The following is a 12,554-nucleotide window of genomic DNA, read 5'->3' as shown; positions in this document are numbered from 1 at the left end:
TGTACAACTGGACACTAAAAGTTTGCTTTCTTAAATGTCAGTCCAGACACAGGTTTAATCTATAATGAGGAAAAATAGCTTCTGCATATATGAAAAAGTAACCTTTAGAAGCAATAAAATAACGTGAAATTGCTAAGAGTTACTTTAAAAAGTTATCAGGTAGGAAAGCATTCCAGATGAAAATGTCTGAAAATCTTTTTTTTTTTTTTCATTAAACACAGCTATCCTATTGCCACAGATTGCTGACAAGCAAGGCACACAAGAGTATATGCAACAAGTTGGGCTATCAAGTAAAAAAAAAAACAAACTAAAACCATTCCTCAAAAAACATAGGAAGAGAGCTTTTATATTAAATTGCAGTGTTATATCCTCATAAAATTCCCTCTAAGACAATTTATTAAATGATATTTTCTATTCTGTCTCAACCTACAACTTCCTGTTTACTTGGAATTGTAGTATATAATTTATTTCCAGTTTTGTGTTTATTCTCCTTTCTATTTCTTTTTTTTTCCAAATTATTTCAAGGACTTGTAAAAGCTGATATGGAAGTTCTTTCCAAGACTGAAGTTAATGAAGGCAGCAGATCTTGATGCCTTACAGAATTAGAAAACTGTGTCCATGGAAACAAAAAGAGAAGCAAAACCTGAGATTCCCTTTTTCTTCTCTGCTATACGATGTGATGAGAAATAATCAGTGTAGTGATATCTGAGGACAAATATTTTGTTGTAGCAATTCCAAGACATGAGGTGCCAGGAAACTAACATCAGACAAGCTCCAAATGATGACACAAACTGAAAAGTAACACCTGCCATTTCCCCAGCTATGTTTCTTGGTGTGCAGCTTTGCAACAAATATCCCTAAACTATCAATCGGAATGTTTGCACTGTGTTTGTAGCTATTGGTTCAGCACAAAAACAGAAGTTAGTTTTGGTACTGGTTTATGGAAATATTTCATGATAGCTCATTAAACCACAGGTTAATGTGTTACCATAACTTGTTAATGTTGTTAATGTCCCAGACATATTTGGGACTTTGCCTCCCTCACACAGCTACTTACATTTTATTTGCTATTGTGATCTAGAAGGGTACAGCACATTTTGTGATGGTATGTCAGCAAGCCTGACCTAGGGTGGCTTTTTTCTCCAATTCTGTTTTTATATTCCAAGATTTTTTCATTTTCTATTGAGAATTGTAGCCAGATACCAGTTCCTTGTCTCCAGAGAACACTATATTTATAGTACATATTTTTTAAATCTTTGTTTAAAGAAATAATCTGAACAGTATAACTCCTCTTCCTTACTTCCCTCTAACATGACTCCCAACAGCCTTGTAATGTCTCCCTTACTTCTTCACTTAGAAACATTGACCTCCTATCCTTTTACTTTTCCTAGACAACTGCTTTCCCTAGTCTTTTTTATTAGGTTGGTTTTTCTGTATTCCTCTTGGAGCAGTCTACTGAATTTTCTCTGTTGCCACAGATAGACACTAACTGCCTCAGCTTTAATAAGTTGGTTAGCCCTTTAATTTTAAACCTGTGAAGGTTTATATCCATGTGGGAAATTTGGAGGAACAATTTAACAGATATAGTCACAGTTGTAAAAGATGAGTCACACTGAGGTAAAATACACACACTCTCCTCACATATACCCATGCATACTGGTCATGAACAGAGCAGTGTGACTTAATTTTAGTTATGAAAAACTGAGCCTCATCACCTACTCCAGAAACAATTTTGCTTTCAACATTTTCAGTTCTTCCAAGATGGAAACACAGGAACAAATGGCCCAAACTTAATTTTGACCAGTATCTCAGACTCCCTAAGACTACTACATAGCTACTGTTTTTCTCTTTACTTTTTCAGCTAGTTAACCTAGTACAGCCATTCCTTCCTTCCTTCAATTCTCTCGGTACCTCCCATAAAAGCAATTCTCCTTGTTTCAAACACTGAGCCCATTTATCCATTTATACAGCTGTACTCCATGATTGCCACGCCAGCCTGACTCTACCTCAGAATAATCTGATCAACTTGATGAACTACAAGTCCGGCAAGTGGTCAGCACTGGAACATTGGCAAGGTTTGATTTAAAAAATCAAACTTTTCTTACTGTCTGCCCAAATGACTAGAGCTGAGCAGGAGATACTGAGTTATAGCAAAAGTGATGGTAATTTTCCATTAAATTGTGATAGGTATTTTGAGCTAAGTTAGTTGGAAAAATGCCCTTAATTCATCCTAGTCTGAAAAAATCTCTAAAGCTCAATCTAGAATTGGCAAGGCTTTAGAAGTATCTTCTAAGTGCACCAAAAAAATCCTGTCTATCCCATGCCAGTGATTAATTTCCTTTGCATAGACTTCGACATATGTCTTCCCTTGAAAAAAATGAGAGAGATACTTGTTGCAAGAGCATATTCAGCTAAAAATGCCCTATAATCATAACTTTTTCAACTTTTAGAGACTTTATATATCTTTGGGATATTTTCTACATGAAGTCCTTTAATAGAGATTATCCAAACAATTCTTCACACTATTTAAACATATTTAATTTCTAACCTCAGAGGGTCATTGATTTCATTGTAGTGTCAGAGATGTCCAGAGTGGGCTAAACACACTCACCAAACTGGAAGTAGCATTGTGCTGCTATGGTACTGCAATACTCCCCTTGGGCTAGTTAGCCCTGATTCAGGGGCACTACACTGTGCTAACAGCTGTGCCATTGCCAGGGTCCCCAGATAAATCACATGCAGATCTAGCTCGTGTACCAGTGCTGCCTAGACAAACCTGTAGTGTATTTTTTTTTCACTTGCACTCCATAGAAAACTTCTTAGAAATCCAGGATTATGAAGTTCTTAGCTTTCTTTTAAAATTTTTTCTGGCAAGTCGTCCAATTAGTCACATGTGATTTCATATTTAATAGTTATAATTAAATCATAATTTATCCTGCGCTTTAACTGTGATCTACATGAACAACCTAACTTTCCCTGGATAGGATAGTTACATCAGTCAATAGTTTCCTGGCTATTCCATAGAAGCAAATCACATGGTAAAAGGCAGATTAACTTCTGGAGAGTGATGAAACATCCCTCCCTTGAAAGGATGGTTAAAGTACTTAAACTTGTTTCTTTGCCTAGGGACAGCAAGAAATTTTTCTGGCACAAGAGCTTTATTATTTTGCTTTTTTTCAGCTTTCTTCTGGTAACATCTCAATTTCAACTTCTTTGAGTAATTCTTCTTCCTATGGAGAAAAAAAAATAACCTTTCCTATATCTATTTGTTTATTTTGCCTTATATAGTAAAAATTACTGTAATGTTTTAGCAATGTCTTTGCAAACAAAGACATTGCCACCTTTTGGAAGCCTGACAGACTCTTTCAGATGTTTCCTGTTTTCCTATAATAAAAATGACGTGATATGTTTTTGATTCCTGTGCAGTCTTGCTTTCTGTTAGCACCACCTGGTTTACAGCTATGCCACCATGTCACTGCTAAAGTGACAGTCTGTTTAGGCTGACTGGTGGTCCTGCCTCAGGAAGTACAAACAGACCACACACACAGGGTACTGAAGGGCAAATACAGAACAAACTTGACTGTGACTACTCAGGAAAGTCACTCAGAGCATACTCAATACCTTAACCCCTAGATCATGCTTTCATTGTACTATTGCTTCATTTCTTTTTCATTGTTCCTGTATTCTCTGACATTTCGTCCCTGAATTGTGATTACAGCAATCTGAAAAACAACTTTCAAACCTACCATCATTAATAATTTTCAGCAAAGGTACCAAGCACATAGAACATGGAGTGAAAACAAGAAAGACAAGTATTCTTGGGCTTTATTCTTGCCTTTTTTGGTTTTTTAATCTTGCTAGCTTTTTAGAATTTATCTCCAATTATTCATCCTTTTCTCTCCCAGCTGATGGAAGTGGGTCTTCTCTTATTTCATTCTTCCCCTGGCCAGTTTTGTTGCTTTTAGAATTCTCTTTCATCTTTATTTCCCCTTGAACAAAATGGTTAACGGTATTAAGTTAGAGATTTGCTTAGGTATGATTATCCACTATAGTCTTGGTTTACTGGCATACTCTAGATTAAAGTCCATATTTTAACTTTCCTGCTGACTTTTCTAATATCCCTTTATCTAACTCTTTAGCAACAATTCATCATGGTATCAGTTTGAATGACAATTATTTCCTAGTTTGTCATAAGTTATTTTGTGTTGAGACTCTGCATCTTTCAGTTTTCAGTCTACCATTTTTCTACATTTTCTTTGCTAGCTATAGAAACATTATCTGGGTGAAGTTGTTTCTTTGGCAGACAAATAGCAGAATATCACAGTATAAGAACTGATGTACTTTCGTTGATCAAAATTCAGTCGAGCTCAATTTACCAATCCTGGTAATGCATAGCAAAAGTTGTTTAAGGAATAGTAGAATCACATGCAATTAATTCAGTGATCATTCTCAAGGTATTCATCCTGCTTCTGACACTCAGCTCATGGACTTCCTGAGCCAGAGGGTCCTTCTAGTAGGCAAGGGTGTTCTTGTAAGAATTTACCTGATCCCTTTATGAACATATGTAAGATTTTGGCTTCCAGAACATCCTGTGGCAACGAGTTCCACTATGCACGACTGTGTTGTGCGAAAACAATTCCTTTTTTGTGTGTGTTTTAAATCCAGTCACTTATTTGGGTATGCTCTCATTTCCAAATCACTACAAATAGTGAATTATGGTTCCAAATTTGTCTTCCCTTTGCCATATATGATATTTTAACTGCTTCCCTTAGCCTCAGCTCCTTTTTAAACTCAAGCTCACATATTTAATCTTTCCTTATCTGGAATGAGGTGAATAATCATTTCCAAAAGGCATCCAGGGACATCTCAAGTGAACCCAAGAGTAGTTGATTTGGGGATCAATACTCGGTTTCCAAACACAACTTCTCAGCTACAAGACACATAGTGGTGCTCTGCATCACTTTCCAGCCATCTGTGTGGCACACTTCTGGACTTTTTACAACATCTTTAATATCTTGGAAGAGTGGGGCTGCTTTTCAGGTTGCCTTATCAGAGGAGACTTGCAGCTTTAAGCTGTGAATCAGAACCATTTAGCAAAAATTTGTAAAGGAAGAGCACTACACAACATGGCAAGATCCTTCTGATACAGTACATCTGGAGCTGAACTGAGCTTTAGGGACAAGCAAGTAAGCAGACAAGCAAGCACTTACGCATTACTCAGCCATCTCTCTGTTGCCACGTTGTTTAAGGAAAATGTATAATTACTCCAGAAAGCAGTTTTACATGATATGTAGGCAGACTGTCTGTGCTACACTTTAACAGCCTCTAGCTATAAATAACGTTATTAGGAAAGTACATTACCTTAGAAGGAGAGAACAGAGATGATCACCTTTCTGACTGTCTAGAAACATAGTTAGATTTCATGTTTAAAGATTAAAAATAGACTCAACAAATGCATTCTGTTTCTGACATTGTGTTAAGCTTCTTACCCAAATAATACAATTGACACAATAATACCAACAGTTTATTATAAGTTTTAAAATACATTAAAATATCAGTAAAAAATCCAAAATCTTAAAAGGCTCTTTAATTAAAAGGTGAAAATGAGGGCCATGACACATTTGTTCCAGGGAGTAAATCACAGATGGCTGACACAGCTACTCCCCAGCTGCATAAACGTACCAATCCTCCTGATGGACAGCACTGTCCTGAACCTGGGAGAGCTGAACCACCACAGATTTCAGCCTGAGTCTCCGCCCAGTGTTGGGAAAGGTTTATGTAAATTCTGCAAATTCTGTCTGATTCTGAGGGCGACATTCTTCCTGAGTCCCTGCCACATCAGGGATGTTATAGGCTAAAGCCATATCCCTGCTGTCTGTGTTCAAGGGTCAGATGGTGGGGCTATTTGGCGTGTGGTGCACTGTCATCTTCCTGGAGCAAAACAGAAAAGCAGTGACTGCAGCCTAACACTCATATCTTTCTTCCTCTCATACCTTCAATTCTTCCTTCTTTACATGGTAGGAAGAAAGACCTTGAGCCCCGTGGCTCTGCTTCTGGTTTTGTGCCACTGTACCCATTCACCCTGTTCAAGCACCATTGGCCCATGGACACGCTGACCTGCTGAAAAGACCAGGTGTCCAGCCTGGCAGAGCCCAACCTGGAAAGCCTGGCAGACATTTGTTCAGCAAGCATCTTCCCAGGAATCTGTGTAACCACAGAGCACGCAGCTCCCTACACTTCAGCATACCTTCTGACCTAAGAAATTGAATATAGCTTTGTGGTAAGACAAATGAGCAAGTTTTCACTGAATCCATATTACCCAGCCACTCCTCCCTCTTGCAGTGTGTGGATGTTGATGCCACAATTTTCATGAGAATTGTTAGGATGCACAAAATGGTCTGAACCAGGAGCCTGCTGTGTACACCACTGGGACCATTTACAGCCCTTTATGTTGTTTCTTTCAGTTGGTCCATCGAAGGTCCAAGTAGCCTCAGAAACAGCAGCATTGCTTCAAAGCCTGCCAGCCTGACCTGTGACCAGTTGTAACCAGCAACAGGTGGACAGGTGGAATTTGGTCAAGCAGATATGCATATTTCTGTGGAAAAAAAAAAATGGCCAGACTTACTGAACTAGTGAACTGCCTATCAAACTAGGTCAACCAGGTTGGACTTCCACTTTCTGTTTGTAGAAATGCAAAATAAACACATGAGCACACTGTACCGCAGAACCTTAGGAAATAACAAGCTGAGAACATAACTGGCCTGTAGCCCATACAGGATATTCATTCACACAGGATACCTGTGTTGAACACTCCTTGCTATAAATTTTGGTTTGGTTGTTTTCTTGACAGAAGGGCAATCCCGCACCCGGGCACTCCTCATATGTTCTCAGCAAAGTTGTAAAACAAGCTCTCTGAGTCAAGAGTTAAACACTGCAGGTAAACTCTCCTGATAAAGACACACAGCCTCCCCAGATGAATATATCCTTCAAGGATATAACGGTGTGGGACTTCATTGGCATGCAGGCTCTTGTATGAGTGCCAAATCCAGAGATCTCTCATGTGGGATAAATTGCTTTTTTAGTTTATAAAGAGTATAAACAAGCTAAAAAAATCTTTATTTTTGTCTTCATCACTTGGTTCATCTGAAATTAAATATTTTCACTTCCTATTGATTATCATACACTTACCTCTGCTTCTCATCTGTTCACCCAGCCAGAATAACTGATCCCTGATCTTGATGCCTTTCCAAACTTCACAGTAGCTGGCTTATTATGGTTCTTTATCTCAATTATTTCTCAGGAAGGAGAGAATGACCGCAAATAGAGACGTGTCTTTATATAGAAACACTGAAGACATAAAACACCACCTTTATCTTAAAGGTTATATCACATGTATACAATATTACCTGAGTAGCTGAGATTACAAGTAACATCCAAGTTAAAACCAAACAGCTTCATTATAAGTTGGGCAGTAAACAGACAGCTGGCTTCTAAAGGATATTCTACTTCCTGCTCCTTTCCACGTATGTAATATTTATTTTAAATTTCTGTGGGATTATACAAACTGGGCAGTTCTACAAACTTCTGATCAGATTGTTTAACTCTCTGGTGAATGAGTGGTACAAATCCTTCTTTGTGACAAAACCCAGAAGTTAAATGCATTGCAGACTCTTGCCATAGACATTTGGCTCTTTAATTCAAAGTGTAGCAGCTCAAGGTCCTAGTGCGACAGTGAAGAAAGGATCATCGTCCATGCTTACACACAACATTCAGCCAGTGGATAATATTTGATATGTTTTTACTCATTTGATTCTCAAAACATCCACTTTAGTAATTGCTAAACAGGGAAATTAGAAACTTTCTTTAATTAAACCAGTTTCTCCCCAGACAATGAGATCACTTCGATCAAACACAGTACCTCTAAAGCAAGGTGGGTTACACAGTCTTTTAGCATGAGCATTTCTTATATTATTTTTTTTTAGTTAGTTTTAATTGCTATTCATTCACATGAATATTTCTGATCTAACCTTTCTCACTCAGGGCATGACCCAGCTCTCAGCAAAATAGATGGGAACCTTTCCATTAATTTCAGTGGGAACTAAAGTGATCCCTAAAGATCAATTAGCAGATCATTGTTTAGTTATGTGTGAAGCTCTGCTAAGGATTTTACAACTATTTTGTTGGAGCCACCCAGAGACTGGACATTTGTTTCCTGTAATTCATAGCCTCATTGGGTAATGTAGTAGAATGCATGATGAGTGGTAATGTGAGCACCAATATCTAGATAAATATCTCATTTATTTGATGCCATCAGGGCTCTTGAAAAGAACATCCCATAAATTCTTAGTGATAAGTACCTAAAATAAGTGTCACTGAGACACACTAGATCAGAGCAGAAAGCCAACACGGTATCATATTCTGATCTTTAGAGTAGTGTTTAATTATTACAACCAAAGAGAGTAATGTCTTTCTTTTTGAAAGAAATATTTTTCTAAGGGTGACATTTACATAGATAGTAAAATAAAGTCACCCAAAGAGAGTGGATGTGGGGAAATCAAAGTAGGGAAAAGGCTTACCTTACTCTTTTGCATTGCCTCCCAGCTTAGGGAGTTAAAAACAGATTCCAACTCCTAGATAATCCACTTTTCTCTAGAATCAAATACCAACACTTTTCATGGTTTTCATTGAATCAGTAATAGTATCTAAATAGCATTTTGAAGAAACATTAGTAAGAGATGTGGGGAAAAATGAAGAAATCAAGTAACATGTGTTTACCACGCCAATCTGTACAGATGTCTTTTCTTGACAACTGTCTTTCAGGATGAATGAAAGTTGGGTAAATCATTAGAGGACTGCCACTGGAAAATTATTATTTCAGCAAAGAGATCATGGATAGTGTTGAAAGGGGAACTTCTGGCTAAAGAAAGACTAGGAAAGGAATTTCTAAAAGATCATTTAGGGCCTATCTTGTTCAATACTGTCATCAGAGAATTCAGCACAGAAATAGAAATGAGCTATTGAAAGGTGGTGATAATTCTTATTTGAAAGTATTTGTCATTGCAGTAAGGGAATAGGCTACTTTAAAGGAAGAACTGGACAACTTTGAGGGCTACAGTATTAGAAATCACATAAAATGCAACATTATTATTGTTAAGCTTTTCAATATACTAATGAGATTTTTTTTTTCTTAAACACACTACTTGGAAATAAGTGCGAGGGAAAAATAACTGAGAGTATCAGTTGCTCACAGGATGATTATGATCCATCAATGTGATCTGATTGTGAAGAAGGCAAGCACAATCCCCATAAATCTTTTTTTTCCAGGAGAGATGAAAAACCATTAATGTCATTGTACTTGTGAAACCTGTGTATATAGTACTGACTGGTTGTGTTCAAGAAAGATGAATGCAAGATGAAAAAAATATAGTGAACAAAGTAATGGCAAGCCACTGAAAGCGCTTAACTTTTCCAATAAAACAAGAACTGTGAGGTGATATGTTTGCTGCATCTCAGCAGCAAAGGAAAGAGAGGAAAGTAGTAGAGCTGGATGATATCGGTATGATTAAGGCCAAGTATAAACTGGCCATGGGTGAACATAGCCTAGAAATTAGGAAAAATTTTGTAACTATCAGAATGTTATGACCCGGAACAGCTTTTTTCCTACAAGTGTAGAGTCATACTTTTGCCGTAGAGCTTAAAGAGTTTGTAAAAAAGAGAATATAATGTGGCCACCTGAGGTAGCAGAGGTTTGCACTTACCTGCTGAACTCTTATATACACTCATGTCAGTCTTCACTTCACTTAAAATCTCCTGGGATGATTTTCATGAGTAGATAGGTGAATCATGGGCCCAGCTGTAGTTTTTCTACCAGGCCTTGAGACTGATGACTGGCTACAACAAGTCCAAGAACAGATTAGAAATGAGACTATGAGCCAGAGGTAGGATGGATGTAGTCTCTGCCAGAATATTTTCACTTGCTGCAGCACCACACATTATGAACTGCATTGAAGAGATGAAACAAATTCTCTTCTCATTCCCTTCTCCTTTACCCCATATTTACCTTTATAAATGTAGCCTATTACACTGACTGATACACGGATATTCCCAAAGAGAGAAACAGACTAATTAGTATTCTTGACTTATTCCTGTTAACAGTCAAACCTAGGATTAACTTCTGTGAATACTAAAAAACCTTTGCAAAAGTAGAAACTATAGTGATGAAGATGTTTCTTCAATAAATCATTCTTGGTATTGCCAACATTTCTGTTCAGATCTATAGTCTTGTTAGGCATTTGCATGGTTTACTTGTAAAAGAAAAAATCTCACAGGTTGTTGGAAGGATTCAGATACCAGCAGTAATTTTTGTACAGTTTACATTCATTAACAGTCTTCTCTTTTGCTGACCTTTATGTCATGTGCAAACGTTCCTAGTGTTGTGTGAAGGGCTGTTGTCTTTGTTTTACACATAGACTAATTGAAAAAAGGTTATATGACTTATATGACTCAGTGAAAAAAAGTATAGAAATACTGTGGAGAGATTGCAAGCAAGATCTCCCAAGGCCTGGAGTAGCATTCCAGCCACAGAACAAACCTTCACTTTCACCCTAGAAAACTTCAGCTGAGGCTGCCAGGGTTCCTGAGTGTAAGATGCCAGTGGGATTCATGCCTGGAAGAGAAAGGACACAATGAAACCACATACATTTCTAGCTTGTGCAGCTGAAGTGACAAACAAAAAGCCATCAATACTTCCTACAACATAGAAGAGATGTGGCTACAGAAGGACTCTTGGCACTCAAGCCCGTTAATTTTGGCTCTCTGAATAAAGGTTTGTCCTACAATAAAAGGCATCCTGTTTCTGTTGTACAAGGGACCAAGTAAGAAAGGAGACAGGCAAATACACAAGAGAGCTTAAAGAAGGAAACCTCTGACACACTATGTGTTTCAGATCTTTATCAATGATTTTACTTGTCCATGGCAATGTGTTGTTTTATAGAATGAATGGTCTATGTTTTTAAGTTATCTGCTTTGCCTAATTGCCTAGTAGAAATCACCAATAGTTTTTTCCGTGAGATACTCTCTGTGACTTCTCAAGTTCTGGCTTTTGTCCTCTGTTCAGGCCTAAACACCTATTAGAAATACAGGATAAAGTTATATTCACACTATTTTTAGGGACATGAGTCTGTAAGATGCTCAAATGTCCAGGACCAGCTACTGGAGTTACAAACTTCTGACAGAGAATCTAAACAGCCCACTTACTGAGTCACTCATTCAAAGTTAATCAGCAGGAAACATCAAGATTAGACTTGTGTTTGAAATCACTTTTTCTTTGACTTGTGCCTGAACATCTTCAGAGAAAGGTCTTGCAATATCCTGGAGGTTCAAATCCCCAGATTCTCACCTGTGGACAGGATGAATATGCACTTTTTTCTTACATGGTATCCCTAGAGAAGGAACCAATCTTTTCTATTACTGCCTAGTGGTTCTAGCATCTTTCTTTTGCCTGCATGGGATTAGAGCCATATCTCCCCTGCAAAGTGAGATTACATGGATAAGCACATTAGCGATTAGCCTGGAGCTGAGGAGACACTTTTATGTGTCATGCTAAACTATGAAGCAAAGAAGTAAAGACTGGTGAAAAGGAGAAGGAATGACTCCATGGTCTTAGTAGTCCTTATAAGGGAGCTCTGCAAAGTGACTGTTTTGAAGTCGTTGCAGTGCTGGTCCCTTGCTGAACAGTGGCATCACTGACAGAACAGATCTGTCTTCTTGTGAGTTGGGTTTGAAATCTCTAATGCTGAGAAGGGCTCCAGATCTTCTAGGGAAGACATATAAGCCATTACAGAAAAGCTGGACTTCTCATTCGCTAGGTTTTCAAAAGAAAGTGCTGCTTTTCTGAGAGGCTTTATGCTACCAGAGTATATTAAGGAGCATGAGAAGTCTCCCAAGGAACTTAGATGATGGAACAGCTACTGCTGGTCTCAGATGAGACCTGCATGGCCATTTGTTCAAATGAGACCTCTATGAAAATGCACAGGCATATAACTCTAGCCACCAAGAAAATTTCAGTTAAAGAGGTAAGAACATACTGACATTAGCAGCTTTTTCTACCAGCAGGGTTTTCTATCATGATTTTAAGTTAATCTCCTCAGAGAAACTTTGTGGCCTCTTTAGGATTAAAATCCTCTGTGGTCCAGTCACATGCATTAGCTGAAATGTTCAAAGTCAAAAATAAGCATGAATTGTTGGCTTTGTCCACAGAGAAACACTCATCAAAAGTGTGAACACAAATGGTCTCTGGAGGCTGTTACTCCAGATATACACTGTGTCAGATTTTGGACTCTGTTAACTTCAGAGGCATGTAGCTGACACCAGACCATCACCACAGGCATATAAATGGCTTTGTTTTATATGCATTATCACCAGTTAACTCACCTCAGCTGATTTAAGTATTTAAGGTGTAAGTGGATCTAAAGTGGTAAATAATGTGTAACACTTCATTGTTTCATACACAAAAAGCCTCTTGGCTTAATTGTTTTAACTGTGCCCATTGGTAC

The sequence above is a fragment of the Manacus candei genome, unplaced genomic scaffold (assembly GCF_025592945.1).
Source record: "Manacus candei isolate 608988 ecotype Guabito, Panama unplaced genomic scaffold, ASM2559294v1 h1tg000114l, whole genome shotgun sequence".
Lineage (NCBI taxonomy): Eukaryota > Metazoa > Chordata > Aves > Passeriformes > Pipridae > Manacus > Manacus candei.
Note: the sequence above shows the minus strand (reverse complement) of the source record.